The sequence below is a fragment of the Plecotus auritus genome (genome assembly GCF_963455305.1).
Source record: "Plecotus auritus genome assembly, chromosome: 9".
Lineage (NCBI taxonomy): Eukaryota > Metazoa > Chordata > Mammalia > Chiroptera > Vespertilionidae > Plecotus > Plecotus auritus.
This window is the reverse complement of record NC_137783.1, coordinates 135,055,335-135,080,885: the sequence shown is the minus strand read 5'-3', so window position 1 is coordinate 135,080,885 and position 25,551 is coordinate 135,055,335. Positions and strand designations below refer to the sequence as shown.

At 40.2% G+C, this 25,551-nt stretch overlaps 1 pseudogene across 1 annotated transcript; it reads right to left on the bottom strand.

Moving 5' to 3' along the window:
• Positions 1–138: 138 nt before the first annotated feature.
• Positions 139–24,875, bottom strand: LOC308258069 (glycine N-acyltransferase-like; annotated as a pseudogene). The gene is made up of 6 exons: positions 24,659–24,875; positions 8,935–9,030; positions 7,191–7,298; positions 2,271–2,397; positions 755–926; positions 139–540 (listed from the first exon to the last, which is right to left on the bottom strand). The product of its transcript is annotated as a glycine N-acyltransferase-like (transcript).
• Positions 24,876–25,551: the final 676 nt, after the last annotated feature.

The window sequence follows — 25,551 nt, the reverse complement described above, 5'->3', positions numbered from 1 at the left end:
ATATTCACACTGCTTCCACAGAGCCCACTACTTTGCTGATAATTACAATTATGTACAATTTATTCTTTCTCTCTGCCCACCCATCCATTGCTCCAGCCACATGTGGGGGCCCATCTGATACTTGTTTGTAGGATGGAGTCACAGAGGCACACAATCCCACTGGTTCCAGGTACAAGGCATGGGGATATGATGCAGATTGTGACTCATTCTCTGCATAATTTTGAGATTCTTGTCAACGTGAGAATATACGGGAAGCCAAGGTTGTTTAGAGCCTGGGTCTGCTTATAGACGACATAGGAGATGAGGCCCTGCTTGCGGTACTCAGGCAGGGTGCCTGCCATCCTTATCTCTCCTGTCTGGTCCATCAGGTCCCAGCACACAGGGTTCCCCTCAGGCCCCAGCAGACAGAATGTGGGGAAGGTCTGTATACAGCGCTCGATGAATCTCTGGCTCCTCTCATTACCACCAAAATGCCAGAATTTATTCACCAGGGCAGCGTGGGTAACATCCAGGGATGAGAGTTTAAACATTTCTTGATTGCTATGGAGGTTCCAAGAGAAAAGTAAAGTCCATGAGTACTTATTATATTTGTTCTTATCCCTATTCTCCATAATACATTTCTAAAAAATGATGATTTGGGCTGCTTTGAAGCATATTGACCATAGGGAGGCAGGAATAAAAGCAGAAAGAGAAGTTGGGAGGCTACTTCAGGAATGGGAGGTATGAGTAGTGCAGTGACTTTTATCAAACTTACATGGCCTTGAGTTTGCCCCCACCAGGTGGTAAGTTCTTTAAACCCAACAAGGAAGGAATCAGATTCTTTACAGTGTCAAGTTCCGCATAGAGAAAGCACTCTGTGTGCTTGACTTTGAAGGCTTTCCTGGCTGCGAGATTTTGTATCACCTCACTCAGATTGGACTGGGAACCTAGATGGGGTTTTAATGAGACATGCAATTATTTCAGTGCATTTTATGGAGAAGCTGTCCAGTACAGTGGTACGTGTCTACATTTACAGTGTAAAAACCTAGGTTCTGGCTTAGTACTGCCAATGTGTAATCAGACATCACATAGTCAGGATTTGTGCAATGAACATGCTCAGAGATTCATTCACAACCATAGGCATACCATTCGTGGCAATGCAAAGACTGGAACCAAGTTTTCTGGGTTACATGCACATATTGTTTTCATAATCACAGGAGATGCACTATAAAACAATAGTAGCCAACATCTCTTGTGTGCTTACTCTGTTCATAGTATGGCAGATTGTTGCAGGAATGACCCACAATTTGCCCTTGTCTCTTTATATACTTCCCCTGGAATAGTCCAGTCCTGCACTGCATCTGACCCTGGCCATGTGACTTGCTTTTCCCAATGGAAATGAGTAAATTTGATGCATGGAGCGGCTAAAGGGGGCTTGCAACCTGGGCTTTCTTTGTGCTCCTGATTTCCTTGAGACCAACACTATATGGATAGGATTAGGCTACTCAGCTAAGGACTTGTGCTCCTATCATGCTGTCACTATGGTGGCCAGCACCAAGAGCCAGAACTATCATTCAGGAATGTGAGTTAGGCCATACTAGAGCATCCAGCACATAGTCCATCCATTAACACCCTACAGCTGCAAGAGGAAATCCAGATGAAACCAGCAGAAGAACTGCCTTGCAAAACCCAGCCCAAATGTTGATTCACAGAATTATGAGGTTTGCTCTGCAGTCCAAGTTAATTGACACAGCCAGGTATTGTGCTAAGCAATTCCCATTCAACATGTTATCTAATCGTTTCAACACCCCTGTGTTTTAGCCCATTGTTATCCTCATTTTTATATATGATCTCAGAGAGGGCAAGTCATGTGGCTAGGATGATATAGCAAGTAACAGACAAATGCCATCCTAAGGAGTGAGATTCTGGATGGCATGCTGATAACCATGACGGTTTCCTTGGGTGCTTTATGGCATGAGTTGTCATTGTTATTCCTGGCATGGAAGGCCCTAGGGGAATCTCTGCCCTGGCACTCAGTCAACCTAAGGGATTCTAGATATGTCTGCAAAATAAATTTGTGGCTATCAAACAATTATATTATGTTTCCTATATGAAGCCCCCCTTTTTTTGCAAGCTTTGAGGGTGTTTTCCCCCATTACAGGTATATTCACAGCTGAGTAAAAAACCTGAAAGCAGGCTGAGGATCTGAAGTATGGAGAAAGACATGAATCATAAGGGAAATTGTCAGGAGAGAGAAGTGAGTCAGCATACTTTCCATTCCTCTTACTTACTTTGGATCTGCAAATGCTGTGTCCAATTGATGACTTCTGGTGAGCCAAGCAATTCCTGACAGTTCTTGAGATCGTTGGAGTAGATTTGGTAAGTATTTCTGTAGTGATCAAGGTCATCCACCATTTCCTGTTTGCATTGGGAAATGCAGAATCAACCAAAATATTTGTATTTTGTGTTTGCCATACCGATTATCAGTTCCATTATGCTCTGATATTTTTTTATTGTTTAAAGTATTACACATAGTAGTAGATATATCTCCTTTTTTTCCCCCATTGACCTCCGCCCAGCCTCCCATACCCTCTGTCGCATGCCCTCATTCCCCCCACCCCGCACCAGTGTCTTGTGTCCATTGGTTGTACTTATATGCATGCATACAAGTCTTTTGGTTGATCTCTTTCTCTTCCTCCCCAACACTCCCCAGGCTTCCCGCTGTAATTTGACAGTTTGTTCAAAGCTTTTCTGCCTCTGTATCTATCTTTTTGTTCATCAGGTTATAATGTTCTTTATTTTCCATAAATGAGTGAGATAATGTGGTATTTTCTTTCATTGCCTGGCTTATTTCACTTAACATAATGCTCTCCAGTTCCATCCATGCTGCTGCAAATGGTAAGAATTCCTTCTTATTTATAGCAGAGTAGTATTCCATTGTGTAGATGTACCATAGTTTTCTAATCTACTCATCTGCTGATGGGCATTTAGGCTGTTTCCAAATCTTAGCTATGGTGAATTGTGCTGCTATGAACATAGGGGTGCATATATCCTTTCTGATTGGTGTTTATAGTTTCTTGGGGTATATTCCTAGAAGTAGGATCACTGGGTAAAAAGGGAGTTCCATTTTTAGTTTTTTGAGGAAACTCCATACTGTTCTTCACAGTGGCTGCACCAGTCTGCATACCCACCAGCAGTGCAAAAGGGTTCCTTTTTCTCCGCATCCTTGCTAGCACTTGTCGTTTGTTGATTTGTTGATGATAGCCATTCTGACAGGTGTGAGATGGTACCGCATTGTCGTTTTGATTTGGATCTCTCGGATAATTAGTGACTTTGAGCATGTTTTCATATGTCTCCTGGTCTTCCTTCTGTCTTCTTTCAAAAAATATCTATTTAGGTCCGTTGCCTATTCTTTTATTGGATCATTTATCTTCCTTTTATTAAGTTGTGTGAATTCCCTGTATATGTTGGAGATTAAACCTTTATCAGTGATAACATTTGCAAATATGTTCTCCCATGCAGTGGGCTTTCTTGTTGTTTTGTTGATGGTTGCTTTTGCTGTACAAAAGCTTTTTATTTTGATGTAGTCCCATTTGTTTATTTTCCCTTTAGTTTCCATTGCCCTAGGAGCAGTATCAGTGAAGAAATTGCTTTGGCGTATGTCTGAGATTTCTCTGCCTGTGGATTCCTCTAGTATTTTTATGGTTTTCTGTCTTATGTGAAACTAGACCACCAACTTACACCATACACAAAAATATACTCAAAATGGATAAAGGACTTGAACATGCTCTGATATTTTTAAATATCAGGTGTTTTGTTGGTGTATTGCTTTTATTGAGGAATTATTTATGTTATGAAGTCAAGTCAAGGACTTCCTTATTCAATTCATAGTTAAAAATTTCCTCAATAAAGCTATTCTGAACTCAGGTCTTGCTTTAAAATTTCAAACAAAAATGTCCCATTTAAAATTTAACATTTCTTTCAAAAAGCACAGGACAGTCAGACTTTTAGTAAAATGCTTTCTGTACATGTTTATTCTCTGGTAGTAAATGTGTTAGCTCCAAAGGCTTCAGTAAACAAACAAACAAAAAAAGCAAAGCAAAACAAAACGAAAACAAAGATACTTTGTGTTCTCTTATGATTTTTAAACAAATAAGATTAGGGAAATGTTCACATTCTACCATGCTATGCATATTCTTAGGAACAGGCAGATGCAATTATCAGACTTTCTAAACATCAATAATGATTTTCTAAATAAAGATGCAACATTTTAAAAACTAAAATCAAATAAAGTACTTAGCTAACATTTACAAAACTCAAGTAGAGAGTAAACCAACAGTGAACATCTTTGGCCAAAAGTATAAATCTTGCTGGAGACCTAAGATTTCTACAAAATGTGGGCTCTGAACATGTCTCTGTAAAAATTGATGGAGGTAACAGACTTAGAATACCAACCTATGAATAATGAAACAGAAAAATGTTTTAAGATGAATAAGTCCTGAGGATCTAATGTACAGCATGGTGATTGTAGTTAGTAATACTGAATTACATATTCTTGAAAACTGCTAAGTGAGAAAATGTTAAATATTTTCACCACAAAAAACAAATAGTCATATGTAACATGATGGAGGTGTCAACTACAATCATGGTAATGATCATTTTGCAATACATGTGTATTTCAAATATACACATTGCACATCTTAAATATACACAGTCTTTTATGTCAATTATCTCTCATAACCCTTATTTTTAAAACTGTATTTTTAAAAGTAGCTCAAATAGTACTTCTCATTGAGGTTTTTATCAGTAATACAGTCCCTTTTTTTTTTCAAATTATTTGATTTGGTGATTTTTTTTTTTTTACCAAATTTACTTCTATACAAGTTATATGCAAGTTTAATATTTTAAAGTTAATAAACTAGAGGCCCGGTGCATGAATTCATGCACCAGTGATGTCCCTGTGCCTGGCCTGTGGGATTGGGCAAAAACCGGCTCTCCAACATCCCCTGAGAGGTCCTGGATTGCAAGAGGGCACAGGCTAGGCCAAGGGACCCTATTGGTGCAAAATTAGGGCCAAGGAGGGACACGGGAGTTTGGCCAGCTGGGAAGGGACTGCGGGAGGGCTCCAGGGCATGTCTGGCCCATCTCACTCAGTCCCAATAGGCCGGACCCAGCAGCAAGCTAAGCTACCGGTTGGAGCGTCGGCCCCCTTGTGGTCAGTGCCCGTCATAGTGAGTAGTTGGGCAGCCTTAGCATATCATTAGTATATTATGCTTGATTGGTTGAACAGATGACCAGACGACCGGACACTCAGCATATTAGGCTTTTATTACATAGGATTTTTAGTTTTGAAATATTTTAACTATTTAATTTCATTAACTTTTTAAAATTATCACGATATGTAACCAACAACTACTACCATGTCATTTTACTCTTAAAGTTCCCTAATTCACTGTGTTGTTTTAAACATTATGTCTCACAATTTGTAATTTATTTGCTTTGGCTGAAGTCCTATCCTGACCCTCTATAAAAAAAAAAATCTTATTTATCCTTAACACGCAGTTTTTGTAAATTTTCCACTAGAAAACATTTCTGATCCTTTTTCTGCAACCTCTACTACATGTAGTTTTTTTTTTAATGCCCTATTTTATTGACTTTATTGATGACAGTTGGTTAAAATACCATTGAACCTCTCAATGGGAATGCAGTATCACAAGGAGAAGTTGTGAGTTAGCACTAGTGAGTTGGTGTGGTTTCAAGGTTGATATTTTTAAAAGATAGGAAATAATTTTTCTCCAAGGTTAAGAGTTAAAAATGGAACTAGGGTTTGATTCATACCAATAAAAATGTTGAGTCTGAGAAATGTTGCTTTAATATCTTTAACAAAAGATCAGCCTTATTTCTTACAACATTATTTTACATTAACACAATATTCCATTGGGTGCCTCTCTTCCCATTAACTAGAGGCAAGAAATAAATGGAATACTATGCTGCTGTAAAAAAGAAGGAATTATTACCATTTGTAACAGCATGGATGGAACTGGAGAGCATTATGCTAAGCGAAATAAACCAGTCAGAGAAAGATAAATATCACATGATCTCACTCATTTGTAGAATATAATGAACAACATAAACTGAGGAACTAAAATTGATCCAGAGTCATAGAAACATCAAACAAACTGTTCAACCTATGAGGGAAGGTAGAGGGTGAGGAGGTAAGAGATCAACCAAAGAACTTATATACATGCATATGAGCAAAACCAATGGACACAGATAGAGGGGAAAGAGGGCACATGGAAGGATTTTGGGGAGGCTGGAGAGAGGTCAATGGGGGGAAAAGGAGACTTATGTAATACTTTAAACAATAAAAAATTTAAATTTAAAAAAGGAAATAATAAGGGTTCTTGGTATTCAGCATAACCAGGATGCCATTTGAGGTGCTTTCTTGAAAACAAATGAAAACAATGAGTGAGTATGAAAATGTCTCCTATATAATTTTAATCAGCATTCCATCTGTGTTACTTTTTTTTTTATAATAAAGTTTATTTTCCAATTATAGTTGCTTTTCAATATTATTTTATGCTAGAGGCCCGGAGCATGAAATTCATGCAAGGGTAGGGTCCCGAGTCCTGGATGGTTATCAGGGCCGATCTGTGGAAAACCGGCAAGGTGATTGGGGGATGGCACCATCCCACTCTCCAGTAATCCCTGCCTACCCCCCTGCCCCCCACATCACTGCTGGTAGCCTTTCTCTGCAGGGCGAGCAGTGGGGCGATTGGGGGATCCATGCTGGCACCCACATTGGCTGGCCTGGGGCCTGTGGCCTGGGGGCAGCTCCTGCACTGAGCATCTGCCCCTTGTTGGTCAGTGCACATCATAGCGACCGGTCATTCCACCGGTCATTCTGCCATTTGGTCATTTTGCATATTAGGCTTTTATTATACACTATAGGATTAGTTTCAGGTATACAGCATAGTGGTTAGACAATCATTTCATTCAATTCTCCTGTCGCTGCACATTTCAGACCATGCTGTAATTTATCTGTGGATTCACCTGTGTTCGCTTCCAGGCTGTGGAATTTTTGAGGACAGGGACTGTTCACTATTCTTGGGATTCATTTCTATATGCCCAGGTCTCCCACATTGCCAGGTACAGATAAACACCTAGCAAGTACAAACATAGATGGAGTCATTCCATATCTGACACCTTACCTGCTCCTGAGGGCGGACAACTACTGTATTAAAATCAGGCCACTTGTCCACCAGAGCCTTCAGCTTGAAAGGGTTTCCCTGGTTCATGTGGAAGATGGCCCCATAAACCTGCAGCATTACAAGAAAGTAAGAGGGTCAATATACAGGGGTTGGTAAAAGTAGGTTTATGATTGTTAATCTGGAAAAAACATGCAGGTTATGATCATTACGATAATTTTATTAACTCTGTTTCACATACTCACAACTGTAAACCTACTTTTCCCCAACCCTATATTATGAAAGGGCATTAAAGTAACTTGTTTGACCAAGACATGGTTATTTCTAGGAAATCATGGAATTCTATCATTGAAAGGTCTCTCATGAATATTTCTGCCAAGCAATTTTAAGTTTTAGTATTTTGCCTCAATAAATGTATCTTTTATAAATATATTTACATTGTAAAATATTTAGACTAATAAAATTTATGAATAAAAATCATGAACTCTCCATTGTAGGATTTAGCAAACATTTAATGTAATGTATGTCAATTATACCTCAATTTTTAAATGGGTGAAAAAATCTTTTAATAGATTTCCTACTATTCATGTACATACACAAGAAATTTACAAAATAAAAATTTCAGATAGATGTGATTTTAAAATATTTTTATCCATTGAATTAATACATTCTAGTCATGCTTCTTTTCCAATAAATAAAGATAATTTTATTGACTTCAGAGCATTCTATGACATGGATGAACAAACCTTATTTCTTAAACTTTTCTTTTTAAATATATTTTTATTAATTTCAGAGAGGAAGGGAGAGGGAGAGAGTAAGAGAAACATCAATGATGCGAGAGAATCATTGATTGGCTGCCTCCTGCATGTCCCCCACTGGGGATCTAGCTCGCAATCCAGGCAGGTGTCCCTGGCTAGAATTGAACCAGGGACCATTCAGTCCTTAGGCCAATGCTTTATCCATTGAGCCAAATCAACTATAGCTATTTCGTAAATTTTAATTTATTCACATGAAGTAACAAAGATATTACAAAGAAGTTTCATAATATATCTCTCTTGCAAAGAGGTGTTGTGAACGTGAGTGTAAATGATGTGGAGCATGAGTGAATTCCCACCGCAAAATAGCTGCTCATTAATAGACTAGAGGCCCGGTGCACAAAATTCATGCACGGGGCGGGGGTGGGGGTGGGTAGTGGCTCATTCCAGCCTGCACCCTCTCCAATCTGGGAACCCTCGAGGGATGTCCGACTGCACGTTTAGGCCTGATACCACCGGACATCCCTCTCACAATCCAGGGCTGCTGGCTCCCAACCGATGGCTGCCTGCCTGATTGTCCCTAACCGTTTCTGCCTGCCAGCCTGATCACCCCCTAACCACTCCCTTGCCAGCCTGATCAATGCCTAACTGCTCCCCTGCAGGCCCAATTGCCCCTAACTGCCATCCCCTGCCAGCCTGGCCACCCCTAACTGCCCTCCCCTGCAGGCCTGGTCCCCCCAACTGCCCTACCTTGCAGGTCTGGTCCCTCCCAACTGCCCTCCCCTGCTGGCCTGATCACCGACAACTGACCTCCCCTGCTGGCCATCTTGTGTCTACATGGGGGCAGCCATATTTGACCACATGGGGGAGGCCATCTTGTGTGTTGGAGTGATGGTCAATTTGCATATTACTCTTTTTTTAGATAGGATCATTATGTTCCCCACTTCTATCAAAAGAATATATAGCTCTTTCTTTCTCTGAGATTGTCTCACCTTTAAGGACTCAGGAAGGCTCTTCCTTAAGCATTTTTCTAGCATCTGAAGCATCTGTGGACCCTGCAAGTGGAGCATCTTGGCAGGTATTTTATCCTAGAGGGAGGATCAACAAACAGTCAGGATGAGAAAATGTTGAACCCATAGGAACTAGATCCACACACCTTTATGTGAATCTTAGAAGGTAACAGGTAAGATAACTCTGCCCACTTCTAAAATAACTGCCTTGGGGGGAGAGAAAGTAGGGTCAAACTAGATTTCTACCGTTACTATGAAGGAGAGCAACATAAAAGTTCGGATGGGACCACCACCAAGAGACAAGAGTAGCAGGTTCTATGCTAATGTCCAGGACCTTCTTCAGTCTCTTCTATTGGTGTTACCCACACTGAAGTCCTCAGTAACGCCAAGGAAGGAGGAAGCTGGCAGAAAGCACCTGGTTCTCTTTTTGAAAATGTTTCCTTCACTTTCTTACACTACCTTGAAATTTTATTTAATAAGCATTTATGTTAACAAATATGTTCTTTAAGTATGCTAGTGCATCTTTGGGGATTAGGTTGCAGTCAGTGATTCCCCCAGTACTACCACTAACAACCTCGGTAGCCTTGGAAAATTTTCTTACCCTCTTGGTTTCATGGTTTACTCATTACTCCTAATGAAAACAGATTCTACCCAGAAAATGATTGTCTCTTTCCCATCTTGCAAGATGGAGGGTGAAGAAGCTGAGAAGCTGGATACTAAGGAGAAGAAACCTGGAGCCAAGAAGGCTGATGCTGGTGACAAGGTCAAGAAGGGTAACCCCAAGGTCAATATGTATAAGAAGAGGAAGCCCCACAGAGGTGAAACCCTGTCCTGGTCAAAGGAATTGGCAGATATTCCTGGTCGGCTATGTATTAAAAAAATTATTTATTGATTAAAGTGTTACATATGTGTCCTTATTTCCCCATACCCCCCATTCACCACCCCCCCATGCCCTCACCCCCCCTGTTGTGTGTGTCCATTGGTTAGGCTTATATGCATGCATACAAGTCCTTTGGTTAATCTCTTCCCCTTACCCCCACCCTCCCCTACCTTCCCTCTGAGGTTTAATGGTCTGATCAAGGTTTCTTTGTCTCTGGATGTATTTTTATTCGTCAGTTTATGTTGTTCATTATATTCCATAAATGAGTGAGATCATGTGATATTTATCTTTCTCTGCCTGGCTTATTTCACTTAGCATAATGCTCTCTATCTCCACCCATGTTGTTGCAAATGGTAGGAACTCCTTCATTTTTACCACAGCGTAATATCCCATTGTGTAGATATATCACAGTTTTTTTATCCACTCATCTGCACTTAGTCTGTTTCCAAATCTTAGTTATTGTAAATTGTGCTGCTATGAACATAGGGGTGCAGATGTCCTTTCTGATTGGTGTTTCTAGTTTCTTGGGATATATGCCTAGAAGTGGGATCACTGGGTCAAAAGAGAGTTCCATTTTTAGTTTTTTGAGGAAACTCCATACTGTTCTCCACAGTGGCGGCACCAGTCTGCATGCCCACCAGCAGGGCACAAGGGTTCCTTTTCTCCGCATCCTCGCCAGCACTTGTCATTTGTTGATTTGTTGATGAAAGCCATTTGACAGGTGTGAGATGGTACAGCATTGTGGTTTTGATTTGCATCTCTTGGGTGATTAGTGACTTTGAGCATGTTTTCATATGCCTCTTGGCCTTCCCTCTGTCTTCTTTTAAAAAGTATCTATTTAAGTCCGTTGCCCATTTTTTTTTTTATTGGATCATTTATCTTCCTTTTGTTAAGTTGTATGAGTTCCCTGTAGATATTGGATATTAAGCCCTTATGGGCTTATATGTTCTCCCATGCAGTGGGCTTTCTTGTTGTTTTGTTGATGGTTTCCTTTGCTGTGAAAAAGCTTTTTATTTTGATGTAGTCCCATTTGTTTATTTTCCTTTTAGTTTCCATTGCCCTTGGAACAGTATCAGTGAAGAAACTGCTTTGTTGTATGTCTGAGATTTCTCTGCCTGCGGATTCCTCTAGTATTTTTATGGTTTCCCGTCTTATGTTTAAGTCCTTGATCCATTTTGAGTTTATTTTTGTGTATGGTGTAAGTTGGTGGTCTGGTTTCTTTTTTTTTTTTTTTTTTTTTGCATGTATCTATCCTATTTTCCCAACATCATTTATTGAGAGACTGTCTTGACTCCATTGTATGTTCATGCCTCCTTTGTCAAATATTAATTGAGCATAGTGGCTTGGATTGATTTCTGGGTTCTCTATTCTATTCCATTGGTCTATATGTCTATTCTTGTGCCAGTACCAGGCTGTTTTGAGAACAGTGGCTTTGTAATACAACTTGAAATCTGGTATTGAGATCCCACCTACTTTGTTCTTCTTTCTCAGGATTGCTGCAGCTATTCGGGGTCTTTTTTTATTCCAGATGAATTTTTTAGAGTTCTTTCTAGGTCTGCAAAATATGCCGTTGGAATTTTAATGGGGGAGTGCATTGAATCTATAGATTGCTTTGGGTAGTATGGACATTTTAATGATGTTGATTCTACCAATCCATGAACACGGTATGTTCTGCCATCTGTTTATGTCTTCCTCTATCTCTTTTTTCAGTGTCCTATAGTTTTCCGAGTATAGGTATTTTACCTCCTTAGATAAGTTTATTCCTAGGGATCTTGATATTTTTTGGTGAAATGGTAAATGGGTTTGCTTTTTTAGTCTCTCTTTCTGTAAGTTCATTATTGGTGTATAGAAATACCATAGATTTCTTGGCATTAATTTTGTATCCTGCTACATTGCCGAATTTATTTATTAATTATAATAATTTTTTGATGTAGTGGCTATGTATTCCTAAAGGCCTTGCACAAGTGGAATTATTCAGTAGCTAAATCCTGGATTGAAACGAAAAAGGAAAAAGTTCTTGCTACTGTCACAAAACCAGTTGGTAGTGACAAGAAAGGTGGTACCCAAGTGCTTACACTTTGCAAAATGCCTAGATACTACCCCACTGAAGATGTGCCTCTAAAGCTGTTGAGCCACGACAAGAAAACTTTCAGTTGATTGGTGAAGGAGGCGCAGCTGGTGAGACAGTTTGCAGCTGGGAAGGGCAGAGATCCCTCCGATAAAGGTAAAAATCAAAGATCTAGGCAGTAGAATCTGCCAGACCTCTGTTCCCAGAAGGTTGGTTGGGGAGAAACTACATGGTGCCAAGCAGTGTCCCTGAGGACAGGCAAAGCGTCTGACTGGGAAAAAAAAAGGGTGGGGGGGTCCACGGGACTGCGGGAGGTAGGGGATTGTAGACCTTGGAGTCTGGATTTGGGATCTGAGCTCAAAGGCAGCCCTGTAGAGCTGCCAAACCGCACAGTGCCGGCAAGAGAGGAACTTGCAGAGACCGGTCCCTCCTCGCGCTGGGGCCTGCGCCTTTCTACACTGAACCTAGTTCATAGGATCTTTAGGATAAAGACACTTAACTGTGGCAGACGTGCAGAAGAAAGGGTGAGCTTGTGGAATCTGGGGAGTGTAGGCAGTGGACAGTCCAGGAGAGGTGGAAGCGAGTCTGGTGCTGAGTCATATCTAAGCCCGGTTGCTATTTTCTCCTGAGAGATAGCCCCTCCCTCCAGTCTCCAGGCAACCAATATAGCCACACCCAGATCTCACCCTGAATAACACCATGGAATCTGAATACTCCCTGAGGCTATAAAATCTGCCCTAAAGAGAAATCTTTAGAAGCTAGGAACTTCAATTACAAGGCTACACCACCAGGGCCCTTCAGAGTGCTTCAGTGTGCCTCACTGGCGAACTTACTGTGGGTGCTCCTGTGAGCCGCCACTGGGAGTAAGCGCCTATCCAGCACAGGTGCAGCAGTGAAAGCTGAGTCTACCCACCCCATAACTACAGAACTCTGGGCATCACAGTCACACCTGTCAAGAGGGCAGGCCCCCTGAGCCACATCACCCCAACAGACAGTTCCTTGGTGCCACTGTGAATCCCCACTGGGCACGCATGATTTCAATTAAGGGTGCAAGACAGCAAAGATTGGGATACTCCCCTCCATGGCTGCTGACTTCTAGACACGGCAGTTGTGCCTCTCAAGCTTGCAGGCCTATATCAAGAGAACCCAAGTAGCTCAAGTAGGGAGCTACACTAGATTACCAAGCCCAGGAGAACTGAGAGATTACACCAGTAGCACCATCACCAAAAGAACCTGGGTAGCAAAGCAATTGGATCTACAATTAAAACATTACAGGAAAACATGGGGAGACACAAAAGCAACTCCCAAAGGAAAGAAAAAGAGGAATCACCAGAAAGGGAGTTAAATGAAATTGAAGCTAGCAGCTTAACAGAGAAAGAATTCAGAGTAATGGTTATAAGGATGTTTAAATGGATGGATGACAAATACACACAACTCAGTGACAAATACACACAACTCAATAAGAACTATAAGGAGCTGAATGAGAATGTCTCCAACATGAAAAGAAACCAAGAGGAGATGAAGAATGACATAGCTGCAATAAAGAACACATTAGAAGGCTTAAACAGTAGACTAGAAGAGGCTGAGGACCACATCAGTGAATTAGAAGACAAGGTAGGAAAAAACACACAAACACAGCAGCAACTGGAAAGAAGACTTAAAAAGCAAGAGGAGAGCCTAAGGGAGCTGTGGGACAACACAAAATGAAACAATATTAGAATAATAGGGATACCAGAAGGAGAGGAAGAGAAGCAAGGAATAGAAAACCTGTTTGAAGAAATAATGACAGAAAACTTCCCTGATATTGGCAAGAAAAAAACTATGCAAGTCCAAGAAGTACACAGAGTCACAAACAAGTGAACCCCAAAAGACCGACACCAAGACACATCATAATTAAATTGGCGAACACCAATGACAAAGTAAGAATCTTAAAGGCTGCCAGAGAGAGACAGAAAGTTACCTACAAGGGATCTCCTATTAGAATATCAACTGATTTCTCAACAGAAACACACCAGGCCAGAAGGGAATGGAATGAAATATACAAAGTGATGCAAAGCAAGGGTCTGAATCCAAGAATACTATACCCAGCAAGGCTATCATTCAAAATTGAAGGTGGAATCAGGAGCTTCACAGACAAAAAAGGGCTAAGAGAGTTTATCACTACCAAGCCAGCAATGCAAGAAATGCTAAAGGGACTGCTGTAAAAAGAAGAAAGAGAAAGGCAAAAAGAAACACAAACACTAAGGAAAAATATGACAACAAACATGTACTTGTCAATAATAACATTAAACGTAAATGGATTAAATGCACCAATCAAAAGACATAGGGTAGCTGAATGGATAAGAAAACATGACCCATATATTTGCTGTCTACAAGAGACCCACCTCAGGGCAAAGGATTCACACAGACTGAGAGTGAAGGGATGGAAAAACATTTTTCAGGCAAATGGAAATGAGAAAAAATCTGGGGTTGCGATACTGATATCTGATAAAATAGACCTCAAAGTAAAGGCCATAACAAGAGATAAGGAAGGCCACTACATAATACTAAAGGGAGCAATTCAACAAGAAGATATAACTCTGGTAAACATATATGCACCCAATGCAGGAGCGCCCAAATACATAAAAAAACTCCTGGAAGACATCAAGGGAGAGATTGACAACAATACAATCATAGTAGGAGACTTTAATACACCACTGACATCACTGGATAAATCCTCTAGACAAAAAATCAGCAAAGAAACAGCAATTCTAAATGATGCACTAGATCAAATGGACCTAATTGACATCTTCAGAGCATTTCACCCCAAAGCCACGGAATATACGTTCTTCTCAAGTGCACATGGGACATTTTCAAAAATAGACCACATACTGGGTCACAAGCAAAGTCTCCCCAAATTTAAAAAGATTGAAATCATATCAAGCATTTTCTCAGACCACAATGGCATACTATTAGAAATAAACTATAATAAAAACATTCCAAAAAATTCAAACACTTGGAAGCTGAATAGCATGCTATTAAACAATGACTGGGTGAGCAACGAGATCAAAGAAGAAATTAAAAACATCCTGGAGACTAATGACAATAAAAACACAACAATGCAATTGCTATGGGACACAATGAAAGCAGTCCTGAGAGTGAAGTTTATAGCTCTACAGGCCTACCTCAAAAAACAAGAAAAAATGCTAATAAACGATCTAACTCAACAACTCAAAGAATTAGAAAGAGAGCAACAAGAAAAGCCCACAGTGAGCAGAAGGAAGGACATAATAAAGATCAGAGCAGAAATGAATGACATAGAGACCAAAAAAACAATACAAAAGATCAACAAAACCAGGAGCTGGATCTTCGAAAGGATAAACAAGATAGATGAACCTCTAGCCAGGCTTACAAAGAAGCAAAGAGAGAGGACCCAAATAAACAAAATCAGAAATGAAAGAGGTGAAATAACAACAGACCCCACAGAAATACAAAGGATTGTTAAAAAATACTATGAACAACTCTATTCTAACAAACTAGACAACCTGGAGGAAATGGACACATTCCTAGAAAAATACAACCTTCCAAAACTCACTCAGGAAGATTCTAAAAATCTCAATAGGCCGATAACTATGGAAGAAATTGAAGCAGTCATCAAAAAGCTCCCAGCTAACAAAAGCCCGGGGCCAGATGGCTTCACAGGGGAGTTTTACCAAACATTCAAGGAAGAACTAAAACCTATCCTCCTCAGACTATTTCAGAAAATTCAAGAGGAAGGAACACTTCCAAGCTCCTTCTATGAAGCCAGTATCACCCTAATACCAAAACCAGATAAAGATAACACAATGAAAGAGAATTACAGGCCAATTTCTCTCATGAATATAGATGCCAAAATCTTCAACAAAATTCTAGCAAATCGAATCCAACAGTACATCAGAAAGATCATACACCATGACCAAGTAGGATTTATCCTGGGGATGCAAGGATGGTACAATATTCACAAATCAATAAACGTGATACATCACATAAACAAATTGAGAGATAAAAACCACATAGTCATATCAATTGATGCAGAAAAAGCATTTGACAAAATCCAACACCCTTTCTTGATAAAAAACTCTCAGCAAGGTGGGAATAGAAGGATCATACCTGAACATAATAAAAGCCATATATGACAAACCCACAGCCAACATCATACTCAATGGGCAAAAACTAAAACCATTTCCCCTAAGAACAGGAACAAGACAGGGATGCCCACTCTCACCACTCCTGTTCAATATAGTGCTGGAAGTACTAGCCATTGCAATCAGACAAGAAGAAGAAATAAAAGGCATCCAAATTGGAAAAGAAGAAGTAAAACTGTCCTTATTCACAGATGACATGATACTGTACATAGAAAACCTTAAAGACTCCATCAAAAAATTACTAGACTTAATAAATGAATTTGGCAATGTAGCAGGATACAAAATTAATGCCAAGAAATCTATGGCATTTCTATATACCAATAATGATCTTACAGAAAGAGAGACTAAAAAAGCAATTCCATTTACCATCGCACCAAAAAAATTAAGATACCTAGGAATAAACTTAACTAAGGAGGTAAAAGACCTATATGTGGAAAACTACAGGACACTGAAAAAAGAGATAGAGGAAGACATAAACAGATGGAAGAACATACCATGTTCATGGATTGGTAGAATCAACATCATCAAAATGTCCATACTACCCAAAGCAATCTATAGATTCAATGCACTGCCCATTAAAATAACAAAGACATATTTCACAGACCTAGAACGAACTTTCCAAAAATTTATCTGGAATAAAAAAAGACCCCGAATACCTGCAGCAATCCTGAGAAAGAAGAACAAAGTAGGTGGGATCTCAACACCAGATATCAAGCTGTATTACAAAGCCAGTGTTCTTAAAACAGCCTGGTACTGGCACAAGAACAGATATATAGATCAATGGAATAGAATAGAGAACCCAGAAATTGACCCAAATCACTATGCTCAATTAATATTTGACAAAGGAGGCACAAACATACAATGGAGTCAAGACAGTCTCTTCAACAAATGGTGTTGGGAAAACTGGACAGACACATGCAAAAAAATGAAGCTAGATCACCAACTTACACCATACACAAAAATAAACTCAAAATGGATCAAGGACTTAAACATAAGACGGGAAACCATAAAAATACTAGAGGAATCCACAGGCAGAAAAATCTCAGACATATTCCAAAGGAACTTCTTCACTGATACTGCTCCTAGGGCAATGGAAGCCAAAGAGAAAATAAACAAATGGGACTACATCAAAATAAAAAGCTTTTGCACAGCAAAGGAAACCATCAATAAGACAACAAGAAAGCCCACTGCATTGGAGAATATATTTGCCAATGATATCAACGATAAGGGTTTAATCTCCAACATTTACAGGGAACTCATGCAACTCAACAAAAAGAAGATAAACAACCCAATCAAAAAATGGGCAACTGATCTAAATAGACACTTTTCGAAAGAAGACAGAAGGAAGGCCAAGAGACATATGAAAACCTGCTCAAAGTCGCTAATCATCAGAGAGATGCAAATCAAAACAACAATGAGGTACCATCTCACACCTGTCAGAATAGCTATTATCAACAAATCAACAAATGACAAGTGCTGGCGCTGATGTGGAGAAAAAAGAACCCTCGTGCACTGCTGGTGGGCATGCAGACTGGTGCAGCCACTGTGGGGAACAGTATGGAGTTTCCTCAAAAAACTAAAAATGGAACTCCCTTTTGACCCAGTGATCCCACTTCTAGGAATATATCTCAAGAAACTAGAAACACGAATCAGAAAGGATATATGCACCCCTATGTTCATAGCAGCACAATTCACCATAGCTAAGATTTGGAAACAGCCTAAATGCCCATCAGCAGATGCGTGGATTAAAAAACTGTGGTATATCTACACAATGGAATACTATGCTGCGGTAAAAAAGAAGGAGTTCCTACCATTTGCAACAACATGGATGGAGATGGAGAGTATTATGTTAAGTGAATTAAGCCAGGCAGAGAAAGATAAGTATCACATGATCTCACTCATTTGTGGAATATAATGAACGGCATAAACTGATGAACAAGAACAAATCCAGAGACTGAGAAACGTCAAACAGCACGTCATACCACAGGGAAGGTAAGGGTGGGTGGGGTAAGGGGGAGAGATCAACCAAGGGACTTGCGTGCATGCATATGAGCCAAATCAATGGACGCAGACAACAAGGGGATGGGACATAAGTAGGGGGTGGGAGGTTATGGGGAAATAATTTGTGTTTTTGCCTTCCTGGCAAAATTTATATAAGGTTACAAAAAGAAATTGACAGCCAGTTTGAAATTTAATAGCCATGGCCTAGAGCAAAGAATATCTTTACATGATATTATTCTACAATGTTATTAAAATTTTAGATATTTTACAACAGCATATTGTACAGTTATTCCAAATAAACTTACAAACTAATTCTTGGACTGTTTGGCAGCAATTTTTTTTTAAAAAAAAGGACATGAAAGGATATAATCCCTTTCAGAAGGAATTAAGGCATTGGGAAGGCACTTGAGCATTCTATATTGGCCCCTCTTGCCTTTTGTGCCAAGAGGGACCCTCTTCTCACAATACAATTGCCCTCAGCTGTTGCCTGAGCTTTCTGTTCATGCTGAGCATGAAGCCTCGTGGTGGCTGGTACCATGGATCTGTCTCTCGCCCAATCGTGTGAGCTGGGCCCTCCCTGGAGAAGAAACCTGAGTTCCCTGAGATATGTGATCAGTGCTGAGGCCCCGCCAGCAGGCCAGGGGATCCCAAGGCAGGTACTGGGTGTGGAGGCCACTGGGGCATAGGCTACCAAGGAGACAGAACTGAACCTCACATCACCCTGCTTGGACCCGGAAGATGACTGGTTAGCCAGAGACGGGTAAGATTCCTCAGGGAAGGAACAACCTAAGACAGGCACAGTCACAGAGGGGCCATCAGGAGAGAACTTGGGGATCAACAGAGGTGGGGCACAGACCCTCACCCCCCCAACCTTGCAGGGGCCTGAACCCTCACCCCGTCTGAGGGAGGTCTCCTGCCCCCGTGGCTGCTTTGCTTCCCACGCCCAGCTCAGATTGGGACACAGGTGACAGACAGTGACTTGGCCCAGCTCAGATTGGGACCCAGGTAACAGACTGAGACTTGGCCGACAGAAGCTGCCCTGTATCTAAATCCAGCCTAGCACCAGGAATGCTCAGGGCCTACTCAAGAATGCAAACAATCCTCTCCACTAATATTTACAGGGTAAATTAAGATTGTTGGTAGAGTATTAACTTTGACAGTAAAATAATAATCAAGTTCTCAGATTAATTTAAATAGGCTAATTGAAATAAGTGAATATTCAAGAAAATTTAATTGTACTGGACAAAAAGCTGTTCCTAATGTGGTAACTAAAATTTCTATTGGTAGTTCATCTCATGGTAAAATTCCTGAACATGCAATGAAACTAAAGCAGTCATATTTTTGTCAAAAAATTAAAATTTAAAGTCATCAAGACTGCATTATAAAAGTTACAAAAGCCTCCATTAATCAAAAAAGGGGGGATAGAAGGGTAATATCATGTAAGGAAAAATATCCTATAAGTAAATTACATCTAGAAAATTTTTACTTTACAAAATTAGTTTTCATTTGTAATGCTAACAGCAAGACACCCATGAAAAACACACATGGTGTCTAAATAAGACAAAGGAAAATCGTTTGGGCAAAAATAAAAAGGATCCCAAATCAATTATATAGAAAAAATTCCTTTATTAACTTTTGGTCGAGAATATGTTTGTATATTTTCAGAAAACAACTCCAAGACCATGTGGATTCCTGCAACAGAGAGGAATTGACAGGTCTGCTCCAACCACGAAGACAAGAGGAGAAACAGTCCAGAGATGGAAGACGCTGATGACGCCTTGCCACGCGAGCAGTCAGCAGCTGTGCGACGCAGCAAGTTGCCTAGGACCAAACCAGAGAGGGTCGGACCTGCATTGCCACCATGTGCCCACCATCCAGATATCATTGCTGACATGTACACATAAGGAACTGTTTGACATTGAAATGGGGACTCAGAACTGTTGGACATGGAAATTGGGACTCAAACATTTTTTGTTATTATATGTTTATTTCTAGTCTGCAGAGGCAAGATTTTTTAAAGGAATGAAATGGGGAAAAAATAGATACAGAGGCAAAGAAGCATTGAACAGACTGTCAAACTACAGCGGGAAGGCAGAGGAGGTTGCGGGGGGGCGGGGGCTGTAAGAGATCAACCGAAGGACTTGTACGCATGCATATAAGCATAACCAATGGATAAAAAACACTGGGGGGAGGGGGCAGGTAAAGGCATGTACTGGGGGTAAGGGGAGGCCGGGGGAAGGTCAATGGGGAAGGGAAAAAGGAGACATATGTACTACTATTTGTAATACTTCAAACAATTAAAAAAATAAAAATTAAAAAAAAAATTTAAAAAAAAGAAAAAAAGAAAAAGAAAACTTTCAGTCAGCATGTGAGAAAACTGTGGGCCAACATCACTCCCAGGTGCATTCTGATCATCCTCCCTGGGCACCACGGTGGCAAGAGAGTGGTTTTCTTGAAGCAGCTGAGCAGGGGCCTTAATGTCTGCAACTCTGTGCCTTAATGAAGTTCCTCTGCATAGAACACACCAGAAATTCATCATCGCCATCTCTACCAAGACCGATATCAGTGTTTAGTTATTTTTTTGTAAGAAATTTAGTACACCAGTTTGTGAGGATAAAGCCCACTGGTGAGAGCAAACACAGAGGAGAGGTGAAAATCCCAAACATCTCACTGGTGCTTACTTCAGGAAGAATGAGCAGCACATGCCCAGACACTAAGAGGGTGAACTCCTCGACACAGAGAAACAGAAATAAGAGAGGACAGAGAAGTGGGAGGTTGATCAGAAAGCCATGGATTTGCAACTTCTGCCAAAAATCAAAGGTGTTCCTCAGCTCCAGGCTACCTCCCCTCTGTGTTTGCTCTCACCAACTGGTTTTATCCTCACAAACTGGTGTCTGAAATTTCTTACAAAAACCTAGCTGAACACCTTATTGGCATAGAAATAAAAAGAAAATCATAGTGATGGTTAAATGAGTTAATACATATTAAGTGCATAGCAGAGTTCTTAGCATATAATAACTCAAAATTATTATTTTTAGTACTGTTATTATTAACTAGTGGCCCGATGCATGAAATTTGTGCACGGGGTTGGGTGGGGGAGGGTGTTCCTCAGCCTGGCCTGCACCCTCTCCAATCTGGGACCCCTCGAAGGATGTCCTACTGCCGGTTTACAGGGATCGTGCCTAAACCAGCAGTTGGATATCTCTCTCACAATCCGGAACTGCTGGCTCCTAACTGCTCACCTGCCTTCCTGCCAGCCTGATTGCCCCTAACCACTCTGCCCGCCAGCCTGATCACCCCCAACTGCCCCCCGTGCCAGCCTGCTTAACCCTAACTGACCCCACCCCCGCTGGCCTGCTCACCCCCTACTGCCCCTCTGCTGGCCTTCTCACTCCACACTGCCCACCCCCGCTGTCCTGATCACCTCTAGCTGACCCCCCCTGACAGCCTCCTCACCCCCAACTGGCTCACCTGCTGCTCTGGTTACCCCCAATGGCCACACCTCACAACAGCCTGATCACCCACAACTGCCCTCCTCTCTTGGCCTCTAACCACCTCTACCTCGGCTCCGCCACCATGGCTTTGTCCAAAAGAACGTCCAGAAGGTCTCCTGGAAGATCTCCCAGTCTAATTGACATATTACCCTTTTATTAGTGTAGATATCATTACTGGAAGCTAACCACACAGTATTTAAGCTCAGTCCATTGGATTGATTGTTGTTGTTTTGTGTTTTTTTTAAGAAATGGGTTGTAACTTTAACCTAGCCCACCGTGTGAGTGCTTTCAGTGTGAATTGTGTCCTGAAAATAACACCAACACTTACGTGAGAGACAGTTTGTGAGGATTAAATGAGGTAATCTAGGTACTGGCACCAAGTGAGTGAAAAAGCCCATGGGAATTTCTTAGTAAGTACCTGGCACAGAATAGTATTTGTGTGTCATGATTACCATCATTCCCTGAAGGAAGCAGAGAAAAGATTGTTTGATGTACTCAGCCCTTTAGTGCTGAGCACTCTGGCTTCCCAGAACTCTGGCCAGGACGTTGTTAGCATTCTTTCTTTCCTTTATTTTCTTTCTTGCTTCCTTCCTTTCTTCCTTTTTTCTTGTTTAAGAAACACATGTCTTTTGTGAATGATCAGCTACAGCGATGGGACCAGTGCTGGTTGTTTTCAGTGGGAAAATGTGTCTGGTTCTAAAGATCTCATTTACTCTTTGGCACCTGCTGTTTGAGCAGGTTTGAAATTGCACAAGTGAATGTTCTTGACTTTTCCATATGCATATGTCCTGTCCCACACCCTCAGTTGCTTGTCAGTCCTTTGAGGGAAAATAACAGCCATTTTATCCCCTTAACACTACTTCTCAGTTGGGGGAGAGCAAAGTCTTTTCTGGCATCATTATGATTTTTTTTGGTCTCTTTTTAAAAACAACTTTAAAGCTGAGTAATTTATTTTATTTTTTAAATTATATTTTTATTGATTTCAGATAGGAAGGGAGAGGGAGAGAGAGATAGAAACATCAATGATGAGAGAGAATCATTGATCAGAGGTCTCCTGCATGCCCCCTACTGGGGATCGAGCCTGCAACCAGGTCATGTGCCCTTGACCAGAATCAAACCTGGGACTCTTCAGTCCTCAGGCCAACACTGTATCCACTGAGCCAAACCGGCTTGGTGCAGTGGTCGGCAACTCATTCGTCAACAGAGCCAAATATCAACAGTACAACGGTTTAAATTTCTTTTAAGAGCCAAACTTTTTAAACTTAAACTTCTTCTAACGCCACTTCTTCAAAATAGACTCGCCCAGGCTGTGGTATTTTGTGGAAGAGCCACACTCAAGGGGCCAAAGAGCAGCATGTGGCTCGCGAGCTGCAGTTTGCCGACCATGGGGCTAGGGCATACTGAGTAAATTAAATGGGCACAATTAAAAGCATATAATATGAACAAGTCTATATAATGTGAACACGTTATAAGCCCATGAAACCTTCATCATACTTAAGAGAGAGAACATTTCCTTCATCCTCAACATTTCTGAAACTTGAAGTGGCTCTAAAATAGCTTCTGTGGGCTTTCAGCCTTGGCAGTGGGCAAAGTCCACAAAGAATGCACTTTAGACCCCTTACTGGAAATGTTTTCAAAAGGGACAACTCAAACAAGGAAAATGAGTTGTAAAGAGTAGTTTTATAAAGCAACATCAACAAATAGGAAAAAAATAAGACACAGGCCCTTTTGTCACTGGGTTAAGGTTACATAAATTATGGCCTGTTAATATATTGCAACTGCAAGGAGCCATTAACGTAAGAACTATGATACAACACAGGCATGCACAAGGGACAGTATTAAAACAAAAGGAGAAAATATGGAACAGAAAATAGTACATAGTTTTTTATTATTATGATAATACCTGTATATAAACAGTGCTTATACATATTCAATATGCAATATACATGAGAATTTTAAGAATATGGAAAGTAAAATTTAGAAGGGAAAATAAAGTATTAAAAACTATTTTATAAAGAAAAGAAAAATTCCATATCCAGTTAATATGGATACGTATTAACTTGAGAATATGTATCCATTTGTTTTTAGGCATTGCTTTATTTTTTACAAAAATAAGGGCATGATATATATATATATATAATTTTGTAGCTTGTTTTAAAAATGACATAATCCATGTCATCAGATATGTTTAGAACATGAATGTTATAAAGTATTATATATAATGAATATATATTTCATAATTATAAATAATAAATATTGTATTTTTATTATTCCATTGTATGCATGTAACATACATATTTTGAACCAGTCTCCTATTGTTGGACATTAGGGTTGTTAACTGTTTTTCTCTATTGCTAATAGTGTTCTGTTGAACATATTCTGTTAATATGCATCCATGTTTATTTTCTTAAGATAAAGTTCTTAGAAGTGTAATTGCTGGATGAAAAGCTTATTTTTAAGCTTTAAATAATATTCAAATATATTAAACAAAAATTTACAAAACCTATTTTATGGTCAGAGCATTATAGATAAAATCTTTTAAATTAACCCCCCCCCCATCCCCCGACACACACACACACACACGTTTTAAATGAACAGTACTTCTGGTCTGAATATTTTCTCTCTGATTTTAATAGAGTACTTTACCCTCATGGTTAACATTTATCCAAGGAACAAACTGCCTCCTTTAGAATATTTTCCCAAGGAAAAACAAAATAATGTCTGCATAGTATCTCTCTACACTAGGTGCTAAATTAATCTTACTTGGACCAAGAATCCTTTCTTGCCAATGTTATTACCTGTCCCATCACCCACCAGCTTCCAAAATCCCTTCATAAGATTTATTTGTTCAGAATGGAGAACTGACTTAGTCCTCCTGAGAATTTTTCCACCATTCATCTGCTGTGTGCATAGTAGGTGCAGAATCGTTGTCTCTCAAATGGAATAGATTCCCTTTCCCATGGTCCAAGTATCACTAAATAAGCTCAACCCTTCCTCTCTAAAATAACCAAGGTCATTAGTTGTAGGAGAAAAGGGAGAAGTGGGGGGGCGGGGAGGTGGTCACAAAACAGTGGTTCTTTCCAGTAAGATGAATTCTCACCTGGAAGGTGAACTTCACGCAGACTAGTCTCCAGGAAGAAATGAAAGGCAGCAGACTTTTCCAGAATATAAAATCCCCTTTATCCTTGCATGCACAGCTCAGACCTGCAAAGCGTGTTTTGGTAAATTTTCTACAGAAATCATTAAGCTGAAGCACTTAATGCAGGACTTGCCCTTTTAAAGGCTGGAAGGAATGGGAAACTTCTGTTAACTGGGGTGGGATCCAGAGGCATTCAGTCCCTCCCTCTTGGTGGCATATTGAGCAAGCTAGTTCTACAAGTTTGGGAGTCTGCTTGTGTCCCAGGGTTGGAGCCATGGACTAGTGTTTGTCCAGTTGTCTAATCTTTGTGCATCAGTTTCCTCATCTACAGGTAGGATGAATAATAGTACCCACTCTTACTAGTGTTTTTGTTTTTAAGTTAAATAAGCTAACATTTATGAAGTGCTATCAGAAGTGATAATATTGTTCAATTTCTTTGAAAATGATATAGGTTCAATAAGTGTAAACTTGTTTCAACCCCACAAAATTATAACTTAAGATCTGTGTGTTTGTAAATTATACCTCATTTGAAAAGGAAAGTAAAGAAGAAATCGCCAGAAAAGCAGCCAGGTGAAAAAGAGGCATGCAATATGTCAAAAATAGAATTCAGAATAAGTGTCATACAGTTCATAAACCAGATGGATGAAAAGAATCAACAACCTACGTAATAATCAAGAAGAAATGAAGAGTGATATAGCTGCAACAAAAAAAAAGGGGGGAAGTTTCAACAGTAGACTAGGAGAAGCAGAGGACAGAATTAGCGAATTTGAAGACAGGGAAGCAAAACACACCCCATCTGAACTGCAATTGGAGAAAAAAAAATGAAAAGACAGGAGGAGAGCCTAAGGGAGCTA